The 21,750-nt window shown below is 33.4% G+C and overlaps 1 protein-coding gene across 6 annotated transcripts in view; it reads left to right on the top strand.

The window, feature by feature from the left end:
- LOC149424207 (uncharacterized) overlaps window positions 1-21,750 on the top strand; it is a 558,416-nt gene that overhangs the window by 377,547 nt on the left and 159,119 nt on the right. Inside the window, exon 1 of one of the 6 annotated variants that reach the window (XM_089651359.1) lies at window positions 1,035-1,051. The exons of the other annotated variants lie outside the window; for them this stretch is intronic. The gene's annotated coding sequence lies outside the window, so the exon portion shown is untranslated. Of the gene's footprint in view, window positions 1-1,034; window positions 1,052-21,750 lie in introns of those variants that run through there. 6 annotated transcript variants of the gene reach the window in all.

Genomic DNA, 21,750 nt, shown 5'->3' with positions numbered 1-21,750 from the left:
GTATTATCGTATATTATAAAACTATTATGTATATATACTCGTATATGTGTGTACCGGAATCACTATCTTTTTTGTTTATTTTTACAGCTACGTTCTGGACATCCAAAACTAAAGAAACCTCTGCGTGTTTGAGTGAAATTAATTAAGATTCAAACCGCATTAATATCCAGGACACAGTGACAATATAACCCTCCAGGGTGCTTAATTATGTGTGTTTATAAGCTTCCATTACAGAGTTTTGTCACTCGTACCTTAGACAATGTTTACAGTAGAAGTTGTCACAGCCATTTTGGAGGTATTATCTCCTCCTGAACCCGGTTGAATAGTCAACCGTAAGACCGAAACTCTCAGCAATTTAAACCTTCGCATTCCTCTTGGACGCCCGTGCTGGTCGCGACCCGACGTTTGTAAGACCTTCGGGTTCGAGATCCCAATTTAATAATGTAAGCCACAAAGACCGTATTCCCTCACGATTTGCAACCTTTCCCGGCATAATGCATATCTTTCCATATTTCGGCAGTGCCATTTGCTGAGGAACTATTATTCTTGTTGGTTCGAATAGATTATATCGGAAAATCGCTGTCCTTTTATTTCTTTGCTCGTAAAATTGCTTTCGGGCTTATCATATTGGGCTTATTAAAGCGTAAAAAAGTTATTTGAATAAAAAATGACCGCAGGGAGAATAAGAGGTTTGAATTCAATAGTCTTATGTTTACCTAGTTATTGCTGTAATGGTTTCATAAAGTTTTCTTACATTAAGCGATTTTGTGGCATTATTAGCGATGGTTGACCGCTGTGAAGATTTCAGATAAATCAATTTAAAATTATATTTTTAGAAATGGGTTTAAAAATATTTCGTCTTTTTATCATGGAAGCGTGTCTCCTTATATTGATAAATGCGTTGCTATGCTTTCCATTGTATAAGTGACTATTGTTAATAATGTTCTTTTTGTTTTTGTTATGAATCCAAACCCATATTTCGTTTGCTTATGATCGAATTTATCTTGTTTCAGGTAATAATGAACGTCAAACTGTACACAAAGCTTTCACGGTAAGCGTAGTAAATATTTACTTAACGGATTATCGTAAACGAATTAACTGAAAGCATGGTGACTAAATAATTATAGAGGATTATGCTTTCTCTCTCGCCATAGTACTGTTACTGTTTATATCTACTGTCTTTCATTTTTCTACAAAATGTATTTCGTGTTGATAACCAATAAATAAAATCATCTTATGAAGTCTTCACATATTAATTATCAGTAAACCTGTTAAGTAAATATGTTGAGTATATTTAATTTACGGATATGATTTTTAAACATAAAAAAAAAATTATGTTGAAAGTTTAAGTTATAAAATATATTCAAAATTACAAACCTAACAGACGGAAATTGGCAATTATTGTGAAAATTTGCAATGGTTGGCGAAAATCGTCAAGAATCGGAAAAACCGTAAACATTCAAAGCCGAACGTCAGAATGCTTCAGAAAAAATAAAATAATGTTTTTCGATGTAATTGTTGAAGTGCCCACATATATATAGATGGAAAACTTCATATAGTTAACTTTCAACCGTTCTTCTTTAGAAAAGGGTAGAAAAGACTTTGATCTGATTTGCATATTCAAATTATCAATGGTGTTGTTGACTCACCTTTTTTGTTAAAACTAAATCTAGTTTAATATTGCTTTCCAAATAATCAACACTACCAATTATTATGGATGCCACTATTTTTGTTCAGAATATCGCGACTTTTCAACTCATTGAATGCAAATGCAACTAAATGTTATTTTCTATTAACGACATTCAATTCTTGGACTTTATCGAAACCTAGTTCAGCCTTTGACATTGTTTTATGTAGGTAAATTGTTAATATTTTTGTAACATGTGCTCTTGTTTCGCTGTCATCTCTGATTTTTTTTCCATTTGCTCGTCTTATTAATGAACAATTTACCCGTAAAATAATAGATATTGTTCGATTTATGTATGTTTTTTATGTAAGTTCTTTCCATTTACTCTGCATCCCCGCCATTTTGATATAATGTCTGTAAACGAAATTTATGCTCGCGAGCTTTCGGGTTTCTGCTGTGAACCTTTTCTATATATCGGGTGAATATCTCTCCCACTTCAGACGGGTTCGGGATGAGGGTCCGCTCTTGATCGCGGTCAAATTTTTCAAAAGAATTTTATTCAAATGTTGTAATTTGAAAACCCCACATTAAACAAAGAATACTAAACCCTTGGTTAATACGGTTTTTTTCTTTCATTATTTTTCTTTTGTTGGTTTTTCTTAAATTAATATTTTTACTATACGTAGGTTAAATCTTTTTATAACTTAGCGGGGTATATTTTAAAAATGTATTGATTTTAAATTTACAAAGTTTATGCCTATTTATCATCTTAACTACCAATTAAACTTCAAATGGAAAATCAGTTTGTGTATAGTTTTACTTGTGTAAATCTTGTGAACGAGATTTTTTATATCCAGCCTGGGTACAGTTTGTGCATTCCACTTATGTAAAACTTATGAACATTTTTTTAGATCCAGCCTCGGTACAGTTTGTGTGTCCCACTTATGTAAAACTTATGTACGAGAATTTTTGAGATCTAGCCTGGGTACTGTTTTCAGTGTTATGAAATATGTGCAGTATTTTTTCTCAGGAATTTTTAGATCCAGCCCGGGTACTGTTTTCAGTCTGAAGCTTCATTTTCATCACAAGTTCTAGAGCCTAAGAAAAGATTAACTGTTAAAAATAAGTCAAGAAAATATTATTATTCCACTTAGTTGGTTAGAAGTACTATTTTTCTGTGGTATATGTACGATGGATTAAATTTGTGAGTTCGGACTAACTTGAAAACATAATTGAGGTGACTGTTCACTACAACGGCGGAGTTTAAATTATGCATGCGTATATTATTATAACATACTACATGAAATCGCGAATATTATGAATAATACAATACAAACAATCTCACATAATCAAGTTGCGTGTAAGTGTTTAGGGTCTCACGTCTTGATCTCTATAACACATTCCGCAAACAACACGAGGCGACATCTTCTGGTCGCAACCCGCATCAGCCGTGTCACGTGATTATAATCATATTATTTGATCCACTGTTTCTATTGGTTGGGTCCCGACCTCATGTCAGCCCGAGCATACATGACCCGGTGGGTCCACTCTATTGGACAATGTTCGTGAATAAACCCCAAAGTGCCTGGGAATGTGGATTGTTCAGCAGGGTGGGCCGTCGTATCCTGAGATATTGTTGGGGTCTCAAAAGTTGCGTATTACGATTAAGATTATGACCTCATTATTAATTTTCATTTTCAATAGTATTTAAAGCCCTGTACCGAGACTCGAATATGGAATCATTAGGATGTATTAAAAACAATATCAAGTATCATAGTTTCCTCGTTTTAACAGTTTAATAACTCACATATATTTGTACTTACATATATACTCGTACACACATAGTAACAAACAATAGGTTCTCCACATAATTTACACGGTTTGCTCAAAATCTTTCAAAAGCTGCTATCAAAGTCACACTAAAAAATGTGTTCTAATTTTCTCAAAAAGTATTTGCTAGTTGTGGATAACTTTTTGTAATACTAACACATACCCGTGAAAATCATGCCGTGTGAAAAATATCTTTATTCGTGTTTTTATAACAATATAAGTAAATGTAAGCATTTTTAAAAATAAGAATATATATTTATAAATTGACCTAACATTTTTTTGTTTTATTTAAACAACCGATCAATTGCTTGTAGGGTAACTAAGAATTTTGAATTTTTTATTTGAGAATGATACGTACGTCACCACTGAAATTGTATTTTTTAAACCAAGTATATTAGAATACGAGGAGATATGATGTCAAGTATTTTTTACTCGTCCCTAGCTTTGATGTACCGACCATGATAGCTTCGCAGCCAGCGTACGGGGGCTTACGTCAGTAAAAACTTTGAAAAATCTTTAAAAATTGATATCGTATTCTAATTTTGTACTTACTGGTGAAATGATATTCCATTTGTTTTGAAGTTCACTTCACATGTCGAATTTTTACAAATTTCCACTAAACAAGAAAGCATTTAAATAAAACTAGGATGAACTATGCTCGATGACACCACAATCTCAACTAAATTCTTTTCGTATTAAAATCACACTCAATAGATCGTTATCCGCCGTCGGTCGGGCATATTTCCTTGTTTTCTAATATCTTTGGTTTATAGTAAATAAAAATGTGATTTTATCCGTAAAATAATATCATTGAACTTATAAAAAGGTGTGTGTTTTTTTTAAGTTCAAAAGTAATACAGAATATATATTTTTATGTCATGTTTCGAGAAATATGACTTATCCAAATTAAAAAAAAAACTTTGACGGCCCGCTCTAGTGGGCATTCTTAACAATACTAGTGACCAAACCCTAAAGTTCCTAGGAAAGTGGAATGTTCCACCCTGCTGAATGGTTTAGCGGGACTTTTTATTCCATTTTCAAATATTCATCTTGTAGTCATCTTACATCTTCTCTCCATTTTCAAATATTCAACTTGTAGTCATCTTACATCTTCTCTCCATTTTTCATATATTATATACATAATATTTCCTAATGCGTAATCGTCCTTACCAACCGAGAAAAAGAAATTTTACTGTTCCGCCATATTTCGAATTTACAAATATCGGCAACATAAACAATATCTCTCGGAGAATTTTTATTGATATTCCTTCTTTGTCTTCACATTTATTAGGAAGAGTATTTCTCGCTCCTGTGCCATTAGAAGTTGAAAATTCTAACACTTATATTTTTTCAAAGTTCGCTTTTCATATCGCAGAATAAAAGTCAGAACACCCCATAATCCTCACTGTACTTAGGTACTAAATATTATACATAAAAAATTGACATCATTAATGATGTTTAACACAGAAAGATTTTATTTTTTTCGAAAATTCATTTTTTTGGAAGAATATTTTCTGTAAATTTCAGTTTGGCAGTGCACTGAACCGTTTTATTGAAAATCTTCATACACCAAATTTCGAATAACTTCAATAATGTCATTTTTTAATATAAAAACTCAAAACACACCCAAAAGTCGAGCAAAAACGAGCCGCCACTGCCCACAACCGAAGTATTTTTTATTATACTTTTCGTTCATGTTTCAATTTGAAGGATTTTTAATGAACTGCACAGAGACTTAACTCTTGAATGTAACAGTGGCTAGTTGGTAGTGCCGGTTACTACTTTATTAATTTTTGAATACTTAACTTTTGGTGTCAAAACATTTATGACAACCTCTCAAGCCTACTGTAAGGTGTTGCCAGTGTTTAAAACGATATTACGATGAAACATCTCATGAAACGTTTACGCCTCGCAACTTCCCGAGTGTAATGTGACTCCAGTGGAATAATGGAGCACATCTTGTATTTACGATCACCTAAAGTCTTGGAAGTTAGTTCCAGTACCTACTTTCTGCTCGGCTTCATTACAACCACTTAGGTGGCTGCCATTCAAACCACTCCTCTGTGTCTTAAATTTTTGGTAGTTAACTACCCACTTACCACCCTCTATATAATCACACATAAAGTATCACGAATTAAGTCCGTACACTCGTCCATCTTGTAAGACACATTGATTACATTAAATATTGAAAATATGTAATAATAATAAATTATAACTTACTTCTGGTTTCAGGGTTGAACAAAGGACCCAAACGTCACATGGGTGGTATTTTTGTTTATTGATGTTTAACACACTAATTACGTAGTAAAATATTATAAGTGAATCTGTACACATAACCAAACAACCATCACACTACACAATACAATTACGAAACAAGACATAAAAATTAACACATGATTTCGAAGACTGATCCACATCTCCATGCCTCTCGGAAGAACGATAATCCTTCTAAACTCACTAGCCTCTGACATCGACATTTTCCACCTGAGCATTAAGAAATTTAAATCGCTAATTGGGCAATTATGATTGTATAATGTATCTTTGTTATTGGAATTTTTTTATTCTGTAAATATGCATATAAAATATAAATAAATATATCACCATAATTTGGCCCCATTTTAAAAATAATAATTGAAAAGACATTCAATGAATATCTCAAACACAAAATTCATACATGGATAGTCTACAAAGGTATTATCTACTTCTACAATATAAGAACAAACTTCACGCCAATATTTTCTCTTTTTTCTGATTTCTTCTCATTTCTTATGCATATCTCATGCATTTCTCTTATTACTTTGTATTTGATTCTCTAATTTATTTTATATTGTGCTACTTCTTTCTTTTTATTTCGTTCATTTCTTTTTATCCATTTTAATTTTTTCCTATAAATTAGGATATTTAAATTTAATTTAATTTTTACCACCTCGGAACAGACTCAACTCAGTGAAGTGTAAGTACCTAGTGATTTATAAAAAACAATGTTTTTCGTTAAATATTTTTTTTGTTTTAAGTATGTATGAATCGTTTATATACAACATGTAATGCACTATATGGTGGACTAAGACCGGTAAAAAATTATTTTATGACTAAAACAATATTATTTAAACAAATAGAATGTACTGAAATAATAATAATAATATCCTGACATCACCCGCCGCGCCGTGTCTCTCACAATAAACGTGTTTTTTTAAGTTTCAGCTGGTTGAAAAATCCACATTTTTAATTCGAGATAAAAGAAAACAACAGTTTTCACCAAACAATCTAACGTTTGGGCGGTCTAACGCCAGGCGGTCAATTTAACGTTTGGTAATTTCTTTTTTTTTCACTCTTTTTGTTGAATATATTTTAAAAACAGGTTACACGTGTACACAGGGAGTCTGGGGATAAAGTGCACAGCTTCAAAAGGTCTTTCTAGATGATGGTAGTAAGTCAAAAGAATAAATAACCTTACAACAAAAAATATTTATTTTTCAATACAAACAGTTCAACTCTTTTACCTTAATACGTTGGAATTCCGTAAAAAGTGATTCTGCTTTTTTACTTGTACCATCACGCACAGCTGTGCACTTTACCTCCGGGTACCTTGTATATTCAGATAATATTGCGTCGAAAAGTAGCGACAGATGATAATTCCGTCTATACTTTACTTATTGTTTTGCGGAACGACTAAAATAGACTTCAAATGTCGATGTCTTTATGCGAAAATGCAATCATCTTAGAAGGAAAAACATCTTTTCGGGGACGGCAATGGCTTCTATAATGGGTCATAATACGTCATAAGTACCGTTTCCAGTTCCTCCTTCATTTCGCATGCAACTAAAATGACGATAGTAAATTCATTTCGCGTATGAATTGCCTGTTCCTTAAATGTGTTATCCTTAATCGTGGAAATTGTGTGAACCGTGTTATAAAGTTCAAGCTTTGACGAAATCTTATTTAATAATCTTGAAGTTTTCATGTTTTATCCCGGGGTTCCTTTTTCCAAAGATTTTCTTGTGATATTTCTTATCTCATAATATAAAAATATCAAGATGTGTAATTCTCCAAAGTAACATTAAAACCATAAGAAGTCATTTTTTCTTAAATAACTTAAATTTGGATTTGTTTTCTTTTTATCAAAATGTATAGCCAATGTCAAGTACGAATATGTGCTACTTTATTTATTTGTCTTTCAAATTAAAAAAAATTAAAATAAGTCATAAAAGAAATTGATTTTCATGATTTTAGAGGAATCTTGGCAATTATTGTGAGTTGATGAATATTATTTTTTTTTAATATTTTGCTGTTTGTTCTTCGTAAATGTAATGAAATATAAAATAAATAAAAAAATGATTAAAATCACATTTTGATGAGCTTAATTTAAATTTGCAAATATCCGATTTATGCTAACCCAAATTTGTCGAATGTAAATTCAGAGTTTAAATTTCTTTATATTTTATTATAAACATAAAGGTTGGACATGACTCACGACAAATTGTCTAAGTTTTCCATAAAATTGCGAAGAATTTACTATAAGTGACCAGCTCAGGTACGGGGGCTCCATCGAAGCTAGAGTAAAGTTGGCCTCTCAGAAGCCGGGCGTACTGTACAGGGCCCGCAGATACTTTAATAGTACACAACTGCTCACCCTGTACAAATCGCAAGTGCACCCTACTGTCGAATTTGGCAGTCATCTCTGGTCTGGAGCCCCAAAATACCTGAAAAAAACCCTTGACTCTGTGCAGAAACGGGCGGTCCGTTTGATAGATTCCCCAATCTTAACAAACGGACTGCAATCTTTAGAGCACAGGCGTCAGGTAGGTATGCTGTCCTTGTTATATCGGTATTACAATGGAAGATGCTCTGAAGAACTAGCGTCATTGATCCCTTCGGCACCGGTGCGTAGTCGGGATACACGCCAAACGCGCGCCCAACATTTGTACACAGTTGACACTTGTCACATGAGAACGGGTCGCTTCTACGATTCGTTCTTAAGTTCAACAGCTCGGCTGTGGAACGAACTGCCGGCCTCTGTGTTTCCTCCCTCCTACAACATGGGACTCTTCAAGACCCATGTTCACTCCTTCCTCTCCACAAAAAGACCCTCCACACAGCATCCCCAAAGATGACATAGGCCCTGAGGGAAATTATTTTCTTCAGGGCCTCCTGTGTGGAGTAAATATAAAAAAAAAAAAAAAAAAATTCAATATCCAACTAACTAACTAACTAACTAACTAACCATCACGCCGTTTCATCGCAGGGGTAGGCAGAGAGGACGGACCGCCAAACAACTCGGTCTTGGCACACACTCCTTGCCTCATTCACATTCATACATCGTATCATACATACTCTTCTATTGTTCTGACTCTTGACATGGCCCGACTCAAGTATCTGATTCACTTGGTCGTGCCATGTCTTCCTCGGGCGTCCTCGACTTCTGCTACCATTATAATTTTAAATTTATATAATTTAAAACTCAATTAAATAAAGTAGTATACTTCTTTGTGTTGGGCAGATTGGGCTAGATATATGCTATACTTTTTTTATTAAAAAAATAATTTCACAGTTCGGTTAAGTATTTTGGTCTCAAATCCAAATTAAAGTTCTGTTTGAATAAGGCCGCGCCGCCGTTCCTCTCAAACAATAGTCCTATATACAGCATTCTTTCCCTCTGTGAAGGTCAATTCACCGATTTTGTACACTATTATTTTATCTGTAAGGGTCACCTTTGTAACAACGATGACCCCCGCGTCAGTTCAAAGGGCATCCGAATACCTCTACCTTTAGTGTTACATGAAGGAAAGTTTATTCAATGGAGTACCTATGTCAATATGGAAGGGTCGAGGTTGGGTGATACCTTAAACTTATTTTTATTTTCTAAGAATTCGTGCGGTTACTGATAATAAACCGAACGTTCATTTTATAATTGCTTTTAATTTCAAACGTTCCCAATCATGCACTTGGTATTTTCGCCTAACATATATTCATTTTTAGTATGAAGATTTTTTTTATTTTTTCTTTTGATCAAGTCGGCGGAAAATAAAGTTGTGAACGTCCCAAGAAGACATGGTAGGAGCAAGTGAATCAAATACTTAACTCGTGTCTGGTCAATTGTCAGCATATCAGTGATAAATCAATTAGTACGTGCAAGCTAGCTTTATACGAATAACAGAATATCTTAAACTACATTACCTACCTCTACTTTTAAACAAGTGTATATTATATGATACACTGAATTTACTGTCTATAATTCTTACATAGAACGTAACCAACTTACCTAGCTCTACTTTAAAATAAGGTTATATTATATGAAACACTGAATTTATTGTCAATAATTCTTACACAGAATGTAACTACCTCTACTTTCTTTGTAAGAATTATTGACAATAAATTCAGTGTTTCGTATAATATAACCTTATTTTAAACACTGAATTTATTGTCAATAATTCTTACAAAGAAAGTAACTACCTTACCTACTTCTACTTTAAAACGAGGCTATATTATGTGAAACACTGAATGTCTCATATCTACAATAGAGAATATATACAAAGAAAGTCTAACTTGCCCCTATTTCAAAACAAGCCTATACTCTTATTATATGAAACACAGAATTTCAAGAAATCGAAAAAAGAATTAACCTCCCTTACCTACCTTATGATTACAAGTTTGTAATGTTGTTTGGACTGTTCCAACTTACTTTCGATGTAAAACAAAGTTCCCTGCGAGCTATGAATTCACTTTGATTGTAATCTGCTAACGGCCTCCCCGAAACAATATGCATAATCGCCTGGAACCGCGTAAGAACTTAGTGAGATTATGGCCGTTTAACCTATTTTAAGTAACAACGCCCTTATTCCTCTTTTGATAATCTTTGGTAACAGGCTCTACTTAATTATTTTTGCAGATTCCATCAGGCAACGTTGCGATTCCGCTTTTAATATTTTCAGCAAAACACGGTATCATTAATCACCCGGCGTGCCTGAAAGCTTTCCTGAAAAAGGGCAATTAGTTTAATTACCGCGAGGAGGTCGGCATATTTTTTTTTTATTTGATGATGACTGGAAAATATTTTCCAATAACTGCATCGAAACGTCAAATCATCGCGGCGCATTAATCTTTTGCGGTGAAAACAATCAAATTTGATAAATTAACCAACTTTACCTTTCATTAGCAATTGATTCAACTCCGTTATAAAACTGTTTATTGCACAATTCGTGGTTTGATTATCAACAATATAAGCTAGCGTAGTGCTGTTATTAAGTAAATAAAATAAGCTTCATTTTTTCGCAACATCAGATATTGCGCAGCGTTGTTGGTTTTAAATTTTGTTTACGCTTTGATTGACCTAGATATCTGAACGTAAATTATTGTAGGTAATATATTATTGAATAATAATTTTATAAGCATTTTCTTAATTTAAAAAACATGATTTAAAAAGAAATGCTAATGTATAATTTCCAAATAATTTGTTTCTTTTGAAATGCCTTTTTAGGTTTTATTACAAAATCGATTTTTTGCAGTATTTCAGTTTCAATCATTTCTCATGTCCCCTGTGCGAGGGCGGTTACAATGAATCGAGTAATCCAATTACCTACCACGGGTTCCCCTTTGATGATCATAGTGGCAAGTGAGTATCACAAAGGTGAGCTCACTATTTTGAAATCGTGCATTCTTTCATTTCCTCGACTCCGGCCGGAAGGAGTTTCACATTTTCAACTCTCTCTCTGAAGTTTCCAATTGAATTCTGAGATAATTTGCCTCCCTCTCCGGGGATTTCATTAAAGATCGGATCGCGCTGCCGATGCCGTGTAGCCAATCGTTGTCTTAAAGCCCCCGTGTACATGAATTCTGCTACCTAGCTTTCCTCTCCCAGCTTCCCAGCAGGAATACAAGCAATAGGTTGTCTGTCTCACCCTGTCCCGTGACGTGTGCCTGCCACCCCTTGTGGGCTGATTTCCTCGAAATTCATTCCGTGCCATTTCCGACAAAATCAAATCTTACCTTATATCCGGCAACGCGCAAATACATGAATTTACCAAGAATATGGTGTGCTGAATCAATATTGGTTTTCCGAGCATGATGAACACTCGATCGTGAAGTTTTTTTTGTAATTTGATACATCATATAGCCATCTTATGGAAATACGAATAAGGTTGGGTTGTTTCATGTTGCGTCACAATTTTATTGATTGACGATCAAATCGACGATTAGCGTACTTTTGAATCTTTTTGACATTTTTTATGTGTGGCCGTCTCAGTATATGACCAGCTTTAAAGTATTCTGTTTAAAAATCGTGCTGTTATGCAATACGGCCAATTACAATTTAATCGAAAGCCTTAACTTGAGAATTGACGTTTAACAAGGACTGCCCGTATATAAAAAAATATGACACTAAACCTCGATTTCATCTTCAATCAATCGTAACGAAGGTTGAAACACCTCAGCCTTAGTTCTCAACTGTCTCTTTATATTTAAATGGAGGAAGTTGATTTTTCTACCAGTGAAAATTGGTTAAAACAATTTTTTTGCTTTCATAGATTTCTTCATCGAAATTTCTCAAATCATTTTTCTATAAATGCAACAATATGGCGTCACTCCTTTCATGACTGTTTACTCCTAGTTCCGTTTCCCGGGGGATAGCGTCGGTTCCCGGAAGCATTGACAGGCTCCGGCTGATTTATTTATGATAACGGAATTTAGGAGTTCGGCGGTTTGGCGCTAGCACCTGCTTCCCGTAACCAAGATGTATGGGAGATCATAATGCGTTATAGCCCACCTTCTTCTGCGTGAATATGTATTGAATATATACGACACGTTATTGTGTCCGCCAGGAATAGAATAAGGCATAAGGCTCTATATCTAGTATTCTGACCTGTCTGGGAATAAGTTTCACTCTACATTTTTATTGTTAATAATTAAAATATATTAAACGCACGGTATGACTTCGTATCTTATTTTTAACACTTGATGAGATTCGGAGATCCGATATATATCACGTGCAAAATGAAACTAATTTTGTTGACCTAAAACTTCCAGTCAAATCCCACCATTCGACAGTTTGTAGTGAGATGTACAAACCGATTTTCCCATTTGTAATTATGTTCTGGAAATGGAATCAGCTAGGAAATATTTATTCAACACGCTTTTTATTTGACACACATGTCATCGTTTCCCCGCGCGTTTTTACCGATAACCACAATATTTCACACATTTTGCAAATGCAAAATATACATTTGCAATAAAATAATATTTTTCGCAATTTTCAAAGAGTGATCTAGCATATGCGACTAACATGCAACGAACAGGCAACCAAGGAACGGAGGGTGAAAGCATTCACAATATATGAGACAAGAGCCGGCGCCGCCCGATGCATATCCCTTCTCCCCCTAAGTGTTGTTTTCTTTTCCTCGGGCGACAAACAAAAACACGGCCAAATACTCCGGCTACTTTGTGACAGTATCGCGGAAATAAATGTCCGTTTTCAATTCACATATTCCGTATGCATACTGTAGGCAGATAAATCGCAATATTTATTGTTCCGCTGAAATTGATACAATGGGATATGGCTCTCTGAGAAAAATAATACATACAATTTTGTGTATTTCTTCTGAATTTTAGGTCTGATTTTCACACTTTTAAATGAAATAAGTATTCTTAATGATCTCGTTTAATTTGGTATTGTTCAGCAAACTATCCTACGAACAAATGACATGTTTTGAACAGCATCAAATAAAATCACGTACGGATAACTTTGGGTATAGATGTTAAGTTTTTTTAATTTGCGTAAGGCGACATGAGACTCCGGTAAAGGTAGTTTGCTCGAGGCTTTTAATTAATTCCGACGAATTCGCAACTATAATACCCTTTTCCAGACCGATGTAAGTTATTTAATAGTATTTTCCATTAAAATATTTAACATAAAACGGTAATTAAAAAATGTTACTTTCAATTTAAATTTATTACGTTTTTCAACTATAAAATTAGTGGTAAGCACCAACTTCCCGGGGTATTCATTTTGAAACATCTGAGATTTTAGTAATAAGTTCATTAAAATAAACCCCGCGGAAAGATCAATGTTTTAAGCCTGCTAGGGCAAATTCGATCAAGGGTCCGTCCATGTCATGCCGGGCCGCGTGCCGAAAATTTTTGTAGATTTTTCACTTATGTCATTAAGATTCCCACTTTATTGTAGAGTATTTGCTAGAGCAAATTCGACCGTAAATTAGTCAAATACACCTGGGCCGCGCATCGCATATTTTTGTGGACGCCTTCTTCACTTACGTCTTTAAGATTCCGACTTTATTTTAGGGGTTTTAGAAACATTCCAAAACTACCAATAAGTTGGGAATTTTAAGATTCCGGGAAGGACAACATCATCATGTAAGCTTTGAAATTCATATAGAAACAACATTAATATACAGCATAGTACACGGAGAAAAATGAGTATTTATAATTTATTAAGAATCTCTTCAAATTATTGGTAATCCGTTTCCTAATAAACTTTAGTAAATCATAATATATCGGAACACGTGTTCGTGCACCTGCATTTGCTTTGATAATAAATAATTAATACGTAATTACGCAATGCGAGATTGTTAGGGTTTTTATGTACACGTATTCCGACGTCGTGATAATAAATATGTATTATACTTAAAGTTTATAAGGAAACCTATCGATTCATTCGTTAAGAGTCTGAAATCCCGTTTTAAACCGGATTACGATTAAGTAGAAGATATTCTTTATAAATTAGCAGTACTCATTTTTCTCCGGGTTCGAGTAAATTAGTAAAATAAATAAAAATATGACGGTTGATAATTCATAATTATTGACAATAAGCAAAATTTCTATTAAATGTCGCATTCAAATAAGTCGTCAATTTATTTAGATATTCTTTTGGGAAGTGTTGTTATTTAGGTTCCTTTTTTATTTGCTACTGAAAGTTAAAGTTCACATGGTAATTTATTAAGCATACGTGACATACCATGTTAAATAGCAATCGACTTAAAATGCCATTGATTGTGAGTTTAAGTCTTTTATTTGCCATTTTATTAAGTAAGTGATAATTAATATGTGCTTTATCATTCACTTTCCTACCTTACCGTCAGCTGTTTCACAATTCCACTGAAATCAATCATCCCCTGTGAGCCGGCACATTCCCTTTGTGACGTGTGACAGTGGGCCGTCGTTACCGTTCCACTGAATCGGCAAAATAACACATCTAAATACAGGGAACTCTGGACAAATGCCAGTCGTAAGTAGCTACCAATTTGAGACAGAAGCATGTTCGAAAAATAACTTTTAAAGTCATGACTCTAGATTTTCTCACAGTTCCACTGAATCGGCTAAATAACACATCTAAATTCAGGGAACCCTGGACAAATGTTGCTAGTGGGTAGATACCAATTCAATACACTAATTCAAGACAGAAGTATGTTCGAAACTTTTAATGATTTATTGCTTTTCTACCAGTTTCACTGAATAGGGAAAATAACATGTCTAAATACAGGGAACTCGGGACAAACGTCGCACTGCGATCGGCAAATTGGCACCATACAAGTTAGATTTTTGAACGATGACGTCATGGGGTATTACCAGAGAGACAGTGTGACAAATGCATTCTTGATTGGGATGATCAATGTCGGATATTTAGTATATGAAATCTTTAGATGAATTTATTTGTTGTTTATTGAGCTCAAGGTGTTGTATTTCGATTCTGAAAAAAGTATGTTTACTTTATATAGTTTTTTTCTCATACTTTATAGAATTATATAGAATAACTCGTGTATTTTCATGTAGTCTAATAATATTATATTTTTAACTTATTGAGTATTTCGGAGAGTACGTATATCAAAATCGCATGAATTTTTTTTCCATAGAGCAACTAACTTTCTATTAAAATCAGTTTATATTTTCCCGCACGAACCTCCTGCATCAAGCTTATATTGTTATTTTACAGTAACCACATAGTAGATTTCCAGGCGGGAATTGTTCTTGACTTGGAGGGGTTTGCCGAAGAAAGAAAGGCTACAGGGGATGTAAGATAATGTTGAATTTAATAATATTGAACTTGAAAAGCCTAATGCAAGTGGTGAAAAAAAAGTTCAGAAGCAGGGATGGGCTTATTTTTTTTTCTGAAAGTTTGTGAATACCGTATATGACCAAAAATGCACATAATTATATAATTTTGCACAAATGATATTTAAGTATTACAAAAAAAAGATATTTAACATATTGAAAAAAAATCTGTTTTTTCTCACAAAATTTCTTCGTATTACAAGAACATAAAAATATACCCCACCAGAGCAGTCCGCTCCAAGCGCCGAATCGCCAAGGCCCCAGTGTGCTGATAATACCTGACATTTGACAGTCCTAACACCCCTTAACTCCTAACGCCCCTGGGATTATTTTCAATAACAAAGGCCCTGCAAAAAAATACAAATCATCCAAATATTAGTACAGTGATCACCTACCTAGGTGTCTACTGTATTTTGACAAGGGACGCCAAAATTTTACACGCGCCAGGCGCCACTTTTCTCTTGCTAGCTCTACACCCCACAGGTGGGTTACAAGTACTCGATTGGTATATTACATTTTTTACCGTCTTGTGTTTCGTTTCATAGCTACCAATTCAATACACCAGTTCAAGACAGAAACAAATCTGAAACGACTTTTATGGTCATTATTATCATTAGATATCCCACGTTAAAATCTACAATATACGTTTTCATAAATAAATCCAATACAAGCCGATACATCGCACAAAATTTATATACGTAATTATAACTATTTCTTTTTTTTTAGTTATTTATTAAGTTAAAAGAAATACATATTTCGCTTTGTTAACTTAAGTGTAAATTGATGAAAACAAAAATAATATATATTATATATTAATAATTACGGTTTACTACCTAAGTTACATATTTTTCTTAAGTAAGAGCATTTTGGTTTTGCTCATTGATCTTGAGGGCAAACAGTTTTTTCTTAAATATATTTATTCTATTTACGGTTGTCCGGCTATCAGGAAGGAGATTATATATGTGTACACCCTCATGGCCTATGTTTCTTTTTCCACACTCTGTCTTTGCTGAATTTGTGTATAATTTATTATGTTGTCTTGTGTGGTGGTCATGTACTTGTGATGTTTTCATAAATGAAGTATTTGTGTGTATGAGGCCATTTTGGATTTTGTGAATTAATAGGCATATGTTGTATTCGTATAGTTTTCTAATTTTAAGTAAGTTAGTTTCTTGGTATACTCTTTTGGTGGGGGTGTCGGGTCTATAGTTAAAAAGTTTTTTTATAACTTTATTTTGTATTATTTGAATTTCGTTTAGATATGTGATGTTTGTGTTTCCCCATATTTCTATGAGATAATTTAGATGGGATTGAATTAAACTAAAGTATACTCCCCTCTTTACTTGTATTGGTAGAAGATGGGCTATTCTACCAAATACACCAATTAGTGGGATATTTTTTTCTTTTACTTTTTGTATGTGGTGTTTAAAAGATAAGTGTTTATAGATATGAAGTCCCAGGTATTTTTCACTATCTGAAATTTGTAGGTTTTTTCCTTCTATTTGCAAAGGTTTATGAGACGGCGTTTGTCTTTTTTGTGAACTTAAGATCATGTAATTTGTTTTTTTTTTGTATGTTAATAGTTAATATATTTTTAATTTTTTTTTTTTTTTTTTTATTAATATCAATAGCAAAATTTGTACATTATGTAGGTTTAAAGTATAATATAAGTATATTTTTTGTATTTTTTTCACAGTCCTCCTCACTAGGGTTTCCTGTTCTGAGGCGGCCTGTAGTTTTTCTTAAATTTTTGTATTTAGTTTTGAATTGTCTTTACATTGTCTTCATAATGTTTGTAAGTTGATTATTACTTTGATCTCTAAGCCATGTTTTGACTTTTGTTTTAAATATACTCATTTCGTTTATTTTTTTGATTTCATTTGGTAGAGCATTGAACAATTTTATAGCATGGAATTTATTATTTCTCTGTCCAAAGGATGTGTTCAAACTGGGAGTAATCAGGATATTTTCGCTTTTTGCCCTGGTTGTGTATTTATGTTGGGCAGTGGAGTATTCGGATATGTTTTTTTTCAGTTTAAATAAAATATTTTTTGAATATAGTTTCTGTACATTGTAAACATTGAAGTTTTTGAATATTTCTTCTGTCGGAGTTCTAAGCGGAACTTTCAGTATAGTCTTTAATACTCCTTTTTGTGCTATATTGAGCCGCTCTGTGTGAGTGCTCAAGGCAGACCCCCATCCAGTTATTCCGTACTCTATTTGTGATTGACACAAAGCATAGTATACTTTTTTAAAATCGTTTATATTGAGGATATTGCGAATGTTTCTAAAGAAGTATATGTACCTGGTTAGTTTTTTTGTAATTACATCTATATGTGAGTTCCAACGGAGATTATCATCAATTTCAATTCCAAGATATTTGATGCTTTTGGAGTGTGCTATAGTGGGACAGAGGCATCATAAGCCTTGATTTTTTTGATAAATTCCTTGGCATGAATGTAATTTGAGATTGAGGTCCTCTGACGGCAGTTAGCCAGTTATTTAATTTATTAAGATCCAGTTGGGCTTTTTCAAGTAAGTTTTCTAAGTTTTTACCAAAGTAAAATATAGCAGTATCATCCGCGTATAAAAAAATTTCCCCATTTAGGTTTAACTGACAGATATCGTTAATATATATTTGAAACAAGAGAGGCCCTAATATGGATCCTTGAGGAACACCATAAATTATATTATTGTGTTGACTGTTTTTGTTATCTAAGCTGACATATTGCATTCTGTTATTTAAATACGATTTAATGAGTTGGAGAGCAGGGTATTCACTACAGACGATGCTTCAAGAAGGGAAAAACTCAGTTGTTTCGTCTTTAACCATAATATCTTTGTCTGTTTATCAAACGAACTAAAAAAAATCATATTTTTGTCCCCACTGTTCCCAACCGTCTGAAGCAAGTTAGACTATGATACCCCCATTAGGGTATGTTAAGAGACTGTGACAGTGTAAACGGGAAAAAGAAGAGGAAGAGAAAAGTTGGTAAGTACCTGTCTATTCAGATCTAGTCACCTTACCCGACCAAGCCATTTCAATTTGGGTGAGGGGTTTAGGTACCGTCTCCCGGGAACCATTTATTAGATAATTAACACCTCTGCCATAGGTCACCCCGAGTGGTTTGCTACGTTTAGTGATTTAGCAGGGGTGCCCGGGTTCATCGGGTGAGTTGTTTTCAGGATGCGCTGCCCATCAGTTGCGTTGCACGCCAAACTTCTCCAACTGGTCTCTCGACTTATCGCCTTGCGCCACAATAGGAGAAATATATGCATATGTCCGTCACACCTGAACACACTAATCCCTAGATTTCTACCCAACTCTCATACATTTTACCTTCCCAGAACTTTCTCTCCTTTCTTCCTTAAAAAAGACCCTCCACACAGAATACCAAAAGATGACATAGGCCCTGAGAGAAATATTTTCCTCTGGGCCTACTTTATGGGGTTAATGTAAAAAAAAAATCGTACTACGTTTCCCTTCAAAGTGCCGGTATATTACTAGACCGAAAAATTATACTGTTTTTTCTCTTTTCACAGCTTGATTATCTCAATTTCACTTATTATTTGCACTTGTGTAACAATATGATCACCTGATTTCGTCAATTCGAAAAGCTCAATTTAACGAATCTCTTGTTTGATGTTGCTTGGCATTCATTTCTGTTTTGTTATTTACCCAAAAGCATTTAACTGAAAGTTTATTATTTGGCAGACTCGCTGGATAATAATTTATCTTCATTGAAACCTTGAAAGTTATTTTTAAATATTGGAGACTGGTACTGAATTAACTAATCAATATCGTGGATTCCTACGACATTATTTTGAAATACTCATTTTAGCAAATCAATCAATGAGCACGATCGTTAAACATTTTTGTTTAAAAATTCAGCATAACATATGAAGGACACGGGGGACTAACTGGGTTTTGTGAAATCGAATTACGACTCCCCGTCATTTATAAATCGCGCAGACCTATCATAATCCATTTACGAGAACTACATTTTCAATATACACCGGGAGTTTCCATGGTTTATAAAATGCAGAATGGAATAGATGCATCAATCTACTTTTAAAAACAAGCAAACAATATTAACATTACACATTATTTTATGTGTTTCAAAAATTACAAATTTATTTTCATAACGATTCCGTCTTTAATTGACATTTCTATTTAGCCTTTTTTCTGTACGTTAATAATTTGATAACCCTATGACGATTTTTGTCTAGTTATTCAATATTTGCTTCTCAGTTAATTTCAATGAAAAGTGCTGATTTATTTATTTATTAACTAACGCCCTTTTTTAAGAAATATCCATTATTTATTGTACATATGCCTGTGCAGACCAGCAATATGATAAATTTATAAAGTATGTCGATAAAAAGATGGAGGATTTAAAGCAACAACTATTCAAAAAAATTGAAGATGAGACACTGAACATAAGAAAAATTTTTGAATTTGATATATCAGATATGAAAAAAAGTGTTGACCTCAGCCGTCAATATCTCATAAACATGACAGAAAAAATTGATGAAGCAAGCAAATCTCTTGAATTCGATGATAAACAACATTTCAAAGAAAAATTAAGGAAACATGAACCAATTGTTATAATTAAACCTAAAAATCATGAACAAAAAAACACAAAAACACAAGAGGACATAAAGAACAACATAGATCCAGTTGATGTGGGCGTGGCCGGAATCAAGAATTTCAAAAAAGGATCAGTTATAGTGGAATTAAAAAACACAGAGGCAACAAAAAAGATCCGAAAAGAAGTTATCACTAAGCTTGGGGATAGGTATGATGTTGATATTCCTAAACCCAAGAATCCAACAGTAAAAGTGATAGGAATGACGGATAAATATACCGCCGAAGAAATAGAAAATAAAATAAGGATGCAAAATGATTATATAGACAAGGAAAACTCAAAAATATCGGTAAAATTTATAAAAGAAAATAAAAAAAGTAGTGAAAACAATAACTTTACTGTATTCATAGAAGTAGATGGAAAAACACACTCAAAAATGTTAGAGGAAGCGAAGATAAATATTGGATGGAATAGATGTGCTGTCTTCGATCATCTCTCAGTTTTGAGATGTTTCAATTGCAACGGATACAGACATAAAGCAGGCGTTTGTAAAAATAAAAAATCATGCGGAAGATGCTCAAATGAACATGATACGTCAGACTGTCAGGAAAATAGTGACAAAATCAAATGTGTAAATTGCAAACTGACAAATGAAAAACTTTCATTAAATTTGAATGATAATCACCATGCATGGAGCAAAGAGTGTCCTATTTACAAAAGAAACATAGAATCGGAGAAGAGAAAAATTGATTTTTTAGGATAAAAAAAAAGACAAACGTATACTATTTAAATATTTCAAGTCTTTTGGCCCACGTAAATGAAATTGAAGTTTTATTACAAGAATTGAAACCAGAAATTTTAATGTTAAGTGAAACATGTATAACCAGTGATATTTACGATTCTGAAGTATCATTTATTGGGTATTCAACTGTAAGATGCAATTCATTTAGTCGGCATACGGGAGGAGTTCTAATGATTATTAAAAATAGTATATCTTTTAAAATAATATCAAATGAAGTGTTTGATGAAAAAAATACATGGATACTGGCAGTACAAATAAGAAAAAACTTTATTAAAGGAACATACGCTGTATTATACCACTCACCAAACCAAAGCCATTCAAAATTCTTAGATTTTTTCGAAAGTTGGTGTAGTAAAAACATGAAAAATCAAGATATGTTTTATGTAACCGGTGACTTTAACATTGACATGAAAGTCAAGAATACCTACAGTAATAGACTTCAGAGTTTAGTGAATTATCTAGGAATGAAACAACTTGTGACCAAACCAACTAGAATCTCAAATACATCAGCAAGCATTATTGATTTAGTCATAACAAATCATTTTTACTTGAATGTTAATGTTATGGATACTCCAAAAATATCTGACCACGAAAATATATTAACAATATTTGAAACGACGACAAGTCCGAAGCCACAGGGAATACGAAATATAACGTATAGAAAAAAAAAACTATAATAAGGATACATTGTGTACAGCATTACAAAACAAACAATGGATCTGCGATACCCAAGTAAATTTAGACGGAAAAGCCGATGAACTAGTAGGACATCTGAAAACAGTAGTAAATGAGCTAATGCCTTTAACTAATATTATATTAAAAGATACAAATAAATGGTATACGAA

Source organism: Hesperophylax consimilis, chromosome 4, assembly GCF_061612785.1.
Source record: "Hesperophylax consimilis isolate HC1 chromosome 4, BYU_Hcon_1.0, whole genome shotgun sequence".
Taxonomy (NCBI): Eukaryota; Metazoa; Arthropoda; class Insecta; order Trichoptera; family Limnephilidae; genus Hesperophylax; species Hesperophylax consimilis.
Note: the sequence above shows the minus strand (reverse complement) of the source record. Positions and strands in the feature narration are given on the sequence as shown.